Below are 13,763 nucleotides of genomic sequence, written 5' to 3' on the forward strand. Positions count from 1 at the left end.
CATTGCAATTATGAAGAAGACTAAAAGCTTAAGCCATTGTAATTGTGACGGTCTACTGTCGCAATTGGGATGGTGTGAAGATGAACTCTTGCGCTTGCCTTCTTCCAAGTCATGACAGTTTTAATCTATCACAATTGTGACGGAGGCCCTTATCGTCATAATTTGTGACAGTAAAAGTCCTGACACCTATCCGAAAAGAGCCAACTCGTGCTATTGTTGCCCAAGCGATAGGTGGTCGTCACAATTACGATGGCCTGTTGTCACAATTTGGGCCCAAATGTAGTAGTGACCTATTGAAATCATATAGTCACACACATGGATTTTCAAATTCCCTCTTGTAAGTTCATTGATTTCCAAAAACTATCACTAGAAGCTTGTACTCATGCTACACAAAATGAAAGGCTTGTACTTATGGTTGTTGTGCAAGTATTATTCTTTTAGTAGATGCAGTTGAGAACTACTATTACAAGTTTTTTCCTAGTTTATGAAAACCTTGATGCTTCATGATGCTCAAGGCAAAATGTGGGTATATCAAATTATGGGGCATTACCAACACAAAATGTACATGGTGAGGGTCATCCTAACATTGTAAGGGAAAATTAAGTTCTTAAAACGAACATGGATATCTTTCAAGCACGTGTTCTCAAGCTTGAAAAAGAATGTTCAACCATGGGAAAGGAGATCGACAAGGTTTGATTGTTCAATCTTCTTCTCCCAAGGTGTTAAGGTTCAAGTTTCAAATCAATTAGATGTTGGGGGCAAATGTATCATAATACACTTTAAATAATCTCTCCAAGCCTATAGTGACTACCACTGCAAACCCTTTGAGTACGTGGAGGATATAAAAGAATAATTATGTGGTGAAAAATCAAAATATTACAATTCAGTGGTATTGGTATGTGTTTTTATGCATGGACTAACCTCTAAACAAATGTTACCATGGAAGGAAAGCGCATTTGGTAGATATAGACACAAATTGTAGACACGATGAACATATAGTCACTATTTGATGGACAAGTGTAAGGTCTATGTTTCAGGTCATACTAGGTTAATTTTGTAGAAGTTAATTAACCTCACCTAAATCACGCATTTGGGAAGTAGTTATTAACCACATAAAAGTAGTTCTTAACCTCCATGTCTATATAAGGAGTCATTTTTGGCTTTGTGGGGGGACTTTTTCGACTTTAGAAAAAGGGAAAACTATGCTAAAATTTTGATTAGAAGATAATATTTGGAAAGTGTGTACAAGTTTTGTTTTTGTAATCAAAAATTCCTCTTAGGTTCTTGGTGCAAGAAAACAAAGGAATGTGCAATTTGAGTTCTCTTCTTCTAAATCTAAATTGTTAGAAATGTTGGTTCTCTTTGCAGTGAGCATTCTCATGGTACTGTGCAGATGTTTATGAATCTTTGGATCAGCATTGTGCTAGTAATAGTTCTCAAGCATAGATCTTGGTTGTTGTTATTAGCGGTTTTAAGTTAGTTCAAGAAAGCTTTGGAGTCATGTGGAGCATTTATCATCAATGGCTTTCTATTTATCTTTTAAAGTTCGATTTCATCTTTATTTGAAAAACTTCAAAATTATATCATATGAGAGAGTTGCCCCTCTAAACACTGAGAAAGGCCACATATCAAGGGCCTATCCAAGTGTTGTAAACAGTTTGCCACATACACTCCATTGGGCCATTTTTACAGTGACAAATATGTTTACCAACAGATTTTTGGCGACCCTACTAGGGATACTAAACATGAAAGATTAATCAGTTGCCTATGATGAAGTAAAATGGTGTTGCCTCATGAGGATGTGCTTCTAGTTCTCCAACCAAATCTTGGTTTCCAAGACACCCAGGAAGATATTATTTCATATTTGAAGAATCTAGCCTAAAGGTGTAGACCAAAGTGCTCAACAATATCATCAAGTAAATCAAGTTCTAGAAGAAGAAGAAGAATTCGGGGAAATCTTACAAAGAGCTCCTATTGGTCAAGACGTTGTAGTCATTGAAAGAATAGTTGTTATTCAAGAAGGAACAGGAAAAATCTTGGTCACATCCAAGGTCAAGTAAATAATAATCAGTAAGTTGGCTAACGAAGGTACCTTTCCCTTGAATGAAGGTTGGCAACTCTATTTAGAAGATTGAATATTGGTGACTCTATCTGAGGTTCGAATTCAAAACATGGTTTGGTACAAAGGGAAAGTGGAAAGTGATAGTGATGGTGATAGTGACAATGATGAGGAATAATTTTCATACTCAAAGAAACAAATTCCTAATGAACCTCTGTAGGTAGATTTCTTGAAGAATTTCTATGGGAGTAGGAGGTTAGATCCTAGAATGGTTCATCCTTACTTGCTGCAAATTTTCCAAAAAGATCGAAGGAGATGATGGAAAAGATTACTAGTTTCTTTCTCATGATCATGATTCTTTAGTTGAAAAAGGTTTAACATATAAAGAAGGCCTTGTTGAAAAATGCACTTCATCTAATCAGTGATGAAGAATACTAAAAATGTCTCTCATGCACCTGTATCTCAACAAAATCCGATTTTCAATTATCCTAAGCAAACTAGCTTTTTGAAGAGTTTCTATGGTGGACGAAAACTAGATCTTGAAAAGATCTATTCATCCTTGCTCTGAACTTTGCAAAATATAGAAGAAGAAGATGGTAAAGATTATTAGTTTTTCTCTCACAAGCCAAAATCATCCTTAGAAAGAAGTTCCACATGTTAGCATAAGGAAGAACTTGATCAGAAAAATGATTCATTTGAATCGAGGGTGGATAATGGTGGTCAAAAAAGTGTCCCCATGCTTGCACCTATTTCTCCTTAAAATCATACTTCCATTGATCCCAATCAGGTTGAATTTTTAAAAATATTCTATGCCAATGCACACCTAGATCCTAACAAAGTTCATCCTTCTTTACTTCAAACACTACAAGAACTTGAGAAAGAAGACCCATGCAAGAATTATTTCCTTGGTGACAGAACATCTCCCGATCCAAATGTTAGAAAGGACTCATTTAGATCTACATGCATGAAAGAAGATAGGGATTTTATGTCTAATCAAGGAGACGGTCAGGAAATGAAGTCTATAAAAAAAAAGGGTCTACTAATGTATCAGGGCATCACTGTGAAGATTTCAAAACCAAGGAGGACATATTCAATCATCTTAATGAGAAAGAAAAAGAAATATTGAAATCTCAAGAAACTACACAACATAAGATTAAAAATGAAGGAAATATAGATCAAGGTGAATTCAATACTACTTTTATTCCTACTTGGTGCCTCAATGCTTCAAATGATGACTTCCTCTATGTAGAAGACCTTCCTATTCATTCACCCCTAATCATTAATGATGAGAACTCTATTGCTGAAGTCAAATCTTTAGAATATTTTTCGCAATCTTCTACCATTACCACTGATGAAGAAATAACCTCAAGTTAAATCTTGCAAACATATCCATTTACTCTTGAGATTGAAGTCTTTACTTTTGAGGATGTTGAGGAGTTTTCAGAAAGTGGTATGATCATCACAAGAGTAGATCATTTTCAACAGAAAGATGATGAGTGGTCAAGAAATCCTCTACAAGGTTACACACAAGTGGAATATGAAGCTTTCCCATTTTGTGAAGATGGTCATCACAAAGAATCAATGAACCAAGCTTTTGTAAACATTGATGAATATTTAATGACAAGTACAATGGACATGGAAATTAAAGATAAGTTTCAAGTAAAGGAAGATGAAACATCAATTCCTCACTCTTTGTCATGCATGAAACCTAAATTTGAAGCATTCAAGTTCACAAGTGGAGATTACAATGAAGAAAACATTGTGATGGTATCTGACACTAGAGAAGTACTTGGCCTTGAAGAAATGTGTTGTGATCTAATGATTGAAAAATGTGAAGATGAAGACATAGATGATGATGCTCTTTTAAAAGAATTTACTTTACATCAATATCAACTAACGATCAATTCTCCTGATCAGATAGACTCATTAGAGGATGTGTGCACCAAAATGGAAAAGATGATTATTCCTTCTTTGAGTGATCTAATGGGAGAAGAGGAAGAAATAAATCATGGGAAGATCTAATATGACAAGGATGTGCTTTCATATTGGAATAATTTCATAGAGCATGCAAACACAATCATCCCCATGGAAAAAAAAGAGTGTTTGGTGTCAGAAATAAGTTTAGGAATTCATGATGACCAATCACTAGAATTTCAAGTAGAAGGCTTGTCAAGTGGAGAAAAGTATCATAAATACATTCAGAAATTTGAGAGCCTTATCCTTCAACTATTTCAAAATGAAGTCATCAATGACATGCAACATGAAGCAGTGTTGATTCCAAAGTCAGAGATTTTTGATGAGACATGGTTATTTGGATACATTCCTTTATCAAGTGATGTGAAGCATACTAGGAATCTCAGAATTGGAATTCAAAGAGCGAACTTATACTTGAGTCTATAGGAACCTAAAAGTTGCCACATGTTAGCACACCATGGTATTTATTTTTCCCATCCAGTGAATGGATTTGCATGATTATACCTTGAGTTATTGGAGGTAGGGAAACCTGCCTTGTATATAGTCTAGATAGGGGTTTTTGTTGTGTTGTTTTGTTGCGCCTAGTCTTCCTTTCAGTTGTCCTATTTTTGGTGCCAGATTTCCCCTTTGCAAAGTGGTTCCTCATGTGACTCTATAGCCCCATGGATAAGGCATTGTTCTAGTTGTTCTAGGTTCGAGCTTCGTCCTTGTCAGTCTTTGTCCCCAGTTAGAGCCAGTTGTTGCCATGGTTCTTGTATCACCAAATTGCAAAAATTCCATCTTTTGTTTTGAGTCAAGACAAGTTTGAATGTATCAAACTTCAAACTTTGAAAGGGTCAATTACTGATTATATTTTTTATAATTTTCTGATCTTGATGCACACGTTTTGTCTCTAGTTCTGTCCAGCACTTTGAATTTTTGAAATCCGGTTCCTGAGTCAAAAGTTGTCACAAGTTAATGGAAGGAATCAAAATACGTATTTCCAATCAAATCATTAACCATTAACCTCTAAAAAGGTTAAGGTTCGGGGGTCAAAACACGTATTATGAACCATTAACCTTTAAAAAGGTTAAAGTTTGGGGTCCAAAACACGTGTTTCACTTTGAAATCTTAACCTCTTCATCAAAAAGAGGTTAAGAAAAATTTTCAAAACATGTATCCATTAACCTTAACTTCTAGTCCAAAAAAATTAAAGTTAGAGGCTCAAAACACACATTTCTAAAATAATTATTAACCTCATTCTTTTGAATGATGAAAGATAAGATTTGAATGACGAGTCATCTCAAAGGCTCTCTATGATAGGAAATACGTCTGAGTCATGAAAGAACAAAGATATTTCTTCAAGGTATTCGATGGAGGCTTCAAAATTTTAAAAGCAAGATAATGTGCAGAGGAATCACCAGGGAGTCGAGAGTCTTGAAAAGAGAATGCGAAGCTGCCCGTACCTTAACTCCAGCCTACTCATCTTTGATACTTCCAAAGCACTTGATGGAGAAGATTCAGAGCCTTGGTGAGTGGCGCCATGATCAAGATCCCAGGTCCAGCCCACGTGGACATTACTTTGTGTTAAAGAATTGGTTACTTATGCTTGCAACGGGTTTGGAGTACCCAATCTATGAAGATTGCTTTGAGCATTGACATAGAAGGAATGGCAAAATCTGTGAACTGCTTGGCAATTGTCCATCAGTTTCCTAATCTGCGGCCTTTTGATGAGAGCATAAAATGAGTAATGAATTAATATGAAAGACCAAACATGCAATCTATTTGACAGAATGCCTCCCAGCTAGCATTAGAGATATCTCGTTGGATAATATGAAATCATGTACAGCCATCAAATTCAAGGCATGTGGGGTGTTCGTGAATTCAGGGAAAGCTCAGGTTCTGCTCAACTGGTTTTCCCAGCGATATACGAATTGAAGTTGGAGACATGTTCTTTCACCTTCACAAGTTTCCATTGATATCTAAGAGTGGAAAGTTAGAAAAACTTATTCAAGAGTCTACAGATGATGAAGAGGGATGTTATTTGCAGCTGCATGATATACCGGGTGGTGCCACCGCATTTGAACTTGTAGCAAAAATTTGTTATGGTGTCAAACTAGAGCTGACAACCTTGAATGTTTTATTTCTGCGTTGCATCGCTGAATATCTGGAGATGACAGAGGCTTATGGGGAGGGTAATTTGATTTCTCAAACAGAGATTTTCCTAAACCAAGTAATTCTTCCTAACTGGAAGGAATCCATCAGAGCAGTCCAAGGCTGTGAAGATGTCCTTCCACATGCAGAGAAGCTTCAGGTTGTGAAGAGATGTGTTGACTCAATTGCTATGAAAGCATGTTCAGATCTAAGCTTATTTGGATGGCCTATGATGGACCATGGGTCTATGCAAAGCCCTGAAGGTAGTGTCTTGTGGAATGGCATTAGTACGAAAGCTAGATAAAAAAATGTTCAAGTCGACTGGTGGTATGAAGATGTTTCAGTTCTTAGTCTTCCTCTGTATAAGAGACTCATTTCTTCATTGGAAACCAGAGGTGTTAAGCTTGAAAATATTGGAGGAGCACTAACAGTATTTGCAAAATGGCATCTTCCTGGTCGTACTCGGCGACAAGGTGCTAGACACATTAGAATTCCATCGGAGGAAGGTGGATGACATCTGCTTGAAACGGTTGAGAGTCTACTATAGATGCAGAAGGGTGTCACTTCCACCAGCTTTTTGTTTGGATTGTTGCTCACTGCAATGATATTAAATGCAAGTTTTGTTTGTAAAAGCAATCTAGAAAGAAGGATAGAAATGCAGCTAGATCAGGTCATGTTAGAAGATCTTCTTATTCCCAATTATTCCCACACGGTAGAAACTCTTTATGATTGTGATTGTGTTCAGCAGATTGTTGAGAACTTTGTTATTTTTTATCAAGCTTCAGGAGCTGGAGCGACATCACCTAGCTCTGATCAAGATGGGGAATTGATTGGTTCTACGTCTCTTACACCAATTAATAAAGTTGCTAAGCTAATGGATGCTTACCTTGCAGAAGTTGCGCCAGATATTAACCTGAAGCTTGGCAAATTTCAATCACTGGCAGCAGTTCTTCCAGAGCATGCCAGGCCTTTAGATGATGGTTTATATCGTGCAATTGATACATTCCTAAAGGCACATCCTTGGATTATTGATCAGGACTGAGAACAGCTATGTAAGTTCATGGATTGCCAGAAACTATCACTGGAAGCTTGTACTCATGCTGCACAAAATGAAAGACTTCCACTTACGGTTGTTGTACCGTATTATTCTTTGAGCAGATGCAGTTGAGAACTGCTATTGCAAGTTGTTTCCTAGTTTCTGAAAACCTTGATGCTTCACGACCCTTAAGGCGAAATGTGGGTATATCAAATGATGGGGCATTACCACCACAAAATGTACGTGGCGAGGGTCGTCATAACATTGGAAGGGAAAATCAAGTTCTTAAAACGAACATGGATATTGTCCGAGCACGTGTTCTCGAGCTTGAAAAAGAATGTTCAAGCATGAGAAAGGAGATTGACAAGGTTTGATTATTTGATCTTCTTCTCCCAAGGTGTTAAGGTTCAAGTTTCAAATCAATTAGATGTTGGGAGCAAATGTATCATAATACACTTTAAATAATCTCTACAAGCTTATGGTGACTACCGCTGCAGACCCTTTGAGTACGCAGAGGATATAAAAGAACAATTATGTGGTGAAAATGGAAATATTAGAATTCAGTGGTATTGGTATGTATTTTTATGCATGGACTGACCTCTCAACAAATCTTATCAGGGAAGGAAAGTGCATTTGGTAGATATAGATACAAATTGGGGACACAATGAACATATAGTCACTATTTGATGGACAGGTGTAAGGTCTTTGTTTCAGGTCATATTGGATTAATTTTGTAGAGGTTAATTAACCTCACCCAAATCACCCATTTGGGAAGTAGTTATTACCACAGAAAAGTAGTTCTTAACCTCCATGTCTATATAAGAAGTCATTTTTGGCTTTGTGGGGGGACTTTATGGACTTTAGGAAAAGGGAACACTATGCTAAAATTTTGATTAGAAGATAATACTTGGAAAGTGTGTACAAGTTTTGTCTTTGTAATCAAAAATTCCTCTTAGATTCTTGGTGCAAGAAAATAAACAAACGTGCAATTTGAGTTCTCTTCTTTCGAATCTTAATTGTTAGAAATGTTGATTCTCTTTGCAATGAGCATTCTTACGATATTGTGCAGATGTTTATGAATCTTTGGATCAGCATTATGCTAGTAATAGTTTTCAAGCGCAGATCTTGATTGTTGTTATTAGCGGTTTTAAGTTAGTCCAGGAAAGCTTTGGAGTCGTGTGATGCATTTGTCATCAATGGCTTTCTATTTATCTTTTAAAGTTTGATTTCATCTTTATTTGAAAAACTTCAAAATTATATCATACAACTCCCTCTAAACGCAAAGGAAGGTCGCATATCAAGGGTCTATCCCACTGTTGTGAACAGTTTGCCACATACACTCCATTGGGCCATTTTTACAGTGACAAACTGTTTACCAACACCTCTAAATATCAATCTTTTAAGCTCTTCATCCAATGTTGTCTAAGATATAATATCAATCTTTATTTTCCTCCAAGAACATCCCTAGAGAGAAAGAAAAAGTTCAAGGCAAATAGCTCTTATAGTACGTATTGAAATAAGAGAGATTTACTATATTTAAGAATACAAAAAGAATAATTATATCATGTAATTAAAGCATAATGCCCTCCATATATTTCATTTAAATCATAGAAAGAAATGGAGTATGTTTAATTATCTCCTATATCCTTTGGTTTGTTATTTTTATTTTATTTCAAATAATATTAAAACCACTACTTTATCATTTCCTCCTTCACACATTTATTAATTTAGACATGGCTCTTCCCTTAATATTATATTTTTTCTTATATATCCTCTGATATCGTAATTTAGATGTGGCTCTTCCCTTAATATTATATTTTGTCTTATATATCCTCTTGAAATCGTAATTTAGATGTGGCTCTTCCCTTAATATTACATTTTGTCTTATATATCCTCTTGACATCATAATTTAGACATGGCTCTTCCCTTAATATTATATTTTGTCTTATATATCCTCTGATATCATCCACTATGTGTTCAAGGCACTTTCTATTTAGGGGAATGCAAATTTATTCTTTCAAAACCTTCCTTTCATCATATTAAGATATAGTTTTTCCGTGTTGCAAGGGGGAATATATATTCTCCTTTGGTTTTGCACGATACCTTCACTTTATTAGGTGGTAATTATATTATGAGGCATTGAGCCCTTTATCTTCCCGTGGAAAGGAGTTGTCCAAACATGCATTGAGTATGTCATGATTGGTCATCAATTTAGTGCCACTATCTTCATTATTTCCGATTCTATCAATTTCTTTGTTATGTCTGCCTATCTTATGCTCTCATATTAGCAACTTCAGTGAGTATTCGTTGATTGTGATGTGTCCTACTCACTTAGAAACTCCTATTATACATGTTGCATGGTAAAACATATTTGTTCATTTGTTTTCTTTTCCAATCTTCAATTCACAAATGGTCGACCCATCACCTTTCTTGATAGATGTGCAGAAGAAAAATAACAAAAACATAGAACAACACAATGTGTTGTTGCACAATAAACTATATTATATTTCATTCCCCCCATGATCTCAAATGAGTACATAGTGCTTTTTATAAGAAAGCATACAATATTCTAGAGAAATCTACCATTAGCCGAGAAGACAAAACATCTACAAACTTCTAGAAAAATATTACAGCCGACTCAAACTTTGGAACAAACCCTAAACCTAAACTTAATAATCTAGAAGTATAGTTTAAAATGAGAGATCTAGAACTCTCGATAAGAAGACGACAATAAATAAAGTAGTTGGAGTAGGTAAAGGCAAGGGAGATTAAAAGGAGAGCTGGAAGCCTACATCACCAACACTCCCCCTTAATCTTCACTGCCATGTATGTCTGTAATACCAATACTTTCTCGAAGATATTCAAAAGACATTCTTTGCAAGAGACTTTGTGAAAATGTCTACCAGTTGTTCTTTGGACCTACAAAACTTAAGACATATGTCACCATTGCTCACTAATTCACGAATATAATAATATCTTATATCTATATGTTTACTACATTGATAAAAGACATGATTTTTTGATAAAGCAATTGTCAAATTATTATCACAATATATTCTTGTAGGTTCTTCTTGTGGTGCTTCAAGTCTGAAAGTACTCTTCTCATGCACATTGCTTGACAAGTTGTTGATGTTGCTACAACATATTCTGCTTCAACTAATGATAATGTCACAATTGGTTGCTGCTTTGGTGCCCAAGAAATAGCTTCTGATCCTAGGTGAAAGATATGTCCTGAAGTGCTTCTTTTATCATCAAAGCTACCTGCCCAATCACTATCTGTATAACCAATCAACTTGTAATGATCTGAATGTGCATATAAGATCCCAAAGTTTTTTGTTCTAGCTATATACCTCAAAATCCTCTTTCCAGTTTTCCAATAAATTTCTTTTGGTTTGTCCATGAATCTAGAAATGAGACTAACTCCATGCATTATATCTGGTCTTGTAGCTGTCAAATATAAAAGGCTGCCAACTAATCTTTTGAATAAAGTTGTGTCTACATTAGGACTTTCATCATTCTTGCTAAGTTGTATACCCAATGCAACTGGTGGAGGGGTTGAATTCAAATTTGTCATTTTAAATCTTTTCAACAAATCAGTAGCATACTTACTTTGACAAATGAAAATGCCTTGATCATTTTGATTTACTTGTATCCCAAGAAAATATCTCATGAGTCCCAAATCAATCATATCAAATTCATTTTTCATGGTTGCCTTGAAATTGTTAATTGACATATTACTAGTGACTATCAAATCATCTACATATAAGCAAACTATCAATATTTCTCCTTCATTGCTCACTTTGAGATACAAATTTGGTTCATAGCCACACTTACTAAAACCATTATTCACAAAATAAGAGTCTATTCTATTGTACCAAGCTCTAGGAGCTTGCTTCAAGCCATATAGTGCCTTCTTCAGCTTGTATACCTTATGTTCTTCTCCCAAAATTTCATATCCTGGTGGTTGTTTTATATACACTTCTTCTAAAATGCCATTCAAGAATGTTGATTTCACGTCCATTTGATAAACCTTCCAATTATTTTGGGCTACTATGGATAAAATCATTCTAATAGTATCTAATTTTGCCATGGATGCAAATGTCTCATTGTAGTCTATACCTGGTTGTTGTGTGAAGCCTTTGACTACTAATCTTGCCTTGTGTTTCTCTACTTTTCCATCAGCATTATATTTTGTTTTGTATATCCACTTAACTCCAATCACATCCTTGCCTTTAGGAAGATCTACTAAGTCCCAAGTATCATTTTTTTCTATTGACTGAATTTCTTCATCCATGGCTGAAATCCATCTGTCATCTTTAATAGCTTCTTCAAAATAAATTGGATCAGCATGTGCTAAGAGTGCAAAATTGATGCATAAATCATCATTTTCAGCCTCTTGTAATTCATCATATATGTCTCTAAGACTTCATGTCTTCGTTAAAGTATTTATAGATCTTGACCTTAATGAAGCAAGTGTTGGATTAGATGATTCACTATTGTTAGTGCTTGCTGGAGTAGTAGTGTTTTGAGTGGTAGGTGCCCTTGTAGGTGTTTTAGGAACATTCGTTTGTGTTGTAGAATGCACATCTTGAGTTTCATTTTCTTGTGGAACACTAGCTACAACTGTAGTTGACTTATCCAAGCTGCCATCCCATGCTTCTTCTTCTACAAACTCAACATCACGACTTATTATTAACTTCTTTGTGATAAGGTTGTATAACCTATATACCTTAGATTGTTCACTATATCCCACAAATATGCACTTCTCTCCTCTATCATCCAATTTTTGTCTCACTTCTTGAGGTACCAATGAGTATGGCACACAACCAAATATTCTCAAATGTGTTATATTGTGCTTCCTTTTGCTCCAAGCTTCTTTTGGTGTTTTATTTATTACTGCTTTTATTGGACATCTGTTTAGTATGTATGTTGAACATGCAACTGCTTCAGCCCAATACTCATTTGGCAAGTGTTTCTCCTTTAACATACTCCTTGTCATCTCCATAATTGTTCTATTTTTTCTTTCTGCTACTCCATTTTGTTGTGGAGTGTACCTTGCTGTAAAATGTTTCCATATGCCATTTTCTTTGCAAAAATTCAAAAAATCATTTGATATGTATTCTCCACCTTGATCGTCTTAATGTTTTAATAGAATATCCACTTTCTTTTTCAACTTTTTCCTTGAATTCTTTAAAGACAACAAATACATCTGATCTATACTTCACAAACTAAACCCAAACTTTTTTGCTAAAATCATCAATAAATGTCAAGAAATAAAGTTTTCCGCTTAAGGATGGTGTTTGCATTGGCCCAAAAAGATCTGAATGAACTACCTCAAGTTGATGTTTTTCTCTATAAGACTTTCCAACTAAAAATTTTTCTCTATGTTTCTTTGCCAAAATGCAACTCTCACATGTTATCTTAAGTGGCTCTATTGATGGCAACCCATAGACCATTCATTTCTTATATAAGAGTTGTAACCCTTTAAAGTTTAAATGACCAAACCTTAAATGCCATAGCCAAGATTCATTTTTGTGTAAAGCTTTGAATACATATTCAGCTACTTTTTGCAATTCATTTGGCTCTAAGAACAATTCACTTTGGATTTTAAGTGAGAACATTCTATTTTTAGTCATTTCAACTTTTGCAATCAGCTTATTGCTTGATCTTTTATCTAGAATCACACATTCACCATTTTCAAAATGTATTCTATATCCCTTTTGTACTAGTTTCCCGATGCTTATGAGATTGTGTTGCAATCCAGGAACATAATATACATCAGGAATTTCATTTTCTTCACCTTTCTTAGTTCTTATGCTAATTGACCCTTTTCCCATTACTAAAATTTGATGATCATTCCCCAACTTAACCTCTAATTTTACTGATTCATCTATTGTTGAGAATATCTCCTTAGACCCACTCATATGGTTACTACAACCACTATCTAAGAACCATACTTCTTTAGAACTCTCTTGTGCAACATTGCATGTTATCAAGATGGTATTGTGCTCACTAGTGTTGGGCTGACTTTCATTTGTAAAATGTGTTTTTTGCCTATTCATGTCATATTGTCTTTTTCTACACTCAGATGCAAAATGCCCAAATTTATTACAATAATGACATTGGATGTTAGATTTGTCATACCTTTCTCCTTGATGATGGTTGCTCCCCCTTCCTCTTGTTGATGTGAAACTAATTTGTGAGCTTGATGTTGGCCTTCTACTCTCAAACTATGGATTTTCTCTTCCTCCTCTTGGTGTAAAACGTCCTCTACCTCTACTATAATCTGATCTTCCTCTTGTTCTTCCAAATGAAAGTTGAGTCTTGAAAGCATTCTCCAATGATGAAGTTCCTGAATGACTCAACCTTTGTTCATGTGATAAGAGAGAACCCATTAACTCATCTATTGACAGCAAGGAGAGATCCTTAGATTCTTCAATGGCTGCAACTCTTGAATCAAACTTATTTGGTAGACTTCTAAGTATTTTCTCTACAACTTGTTGATCCCCAAGGGTTTCTCCATATGATCTAATCTGATTTACTATCCCCATTGTTTGAGTG

The 13,763-nt window shown here is 35.3% G+C and overlaps 1 pseudogene; it reads left to right on the forward strand.

The window, feature by feature from the left end:
- The first annotated feature begins 5,717 nt into the window (after positions 1-5,717).
- LOC149548054 (BTB/POZ domain-containing protein At1g30440 pseudogene) lies at positions 5,718-8,107 on the forward strand (annotated as a pseudogene).
- The last annotated feature ends 5,656 nt before the right edge of the window (positions 8,108-13,763 follow it).

The sequence above is a fragment of the Cupressus sempervirens genome, chromosome 7 (assembly GCF_028749045.1).
Source record: "Cupressus sempervirens isolate cs-2001-9-10 chromosome 7, ASM2874904v1, whole genome shotgun sequence".
NCBI classification, from domain to species: Eukaryota; Viridiplantae; Streptophyta; class Pinopsida; order Cupressales; family Cupressaceae; genus Cupressus; species Cupressus sempervirens.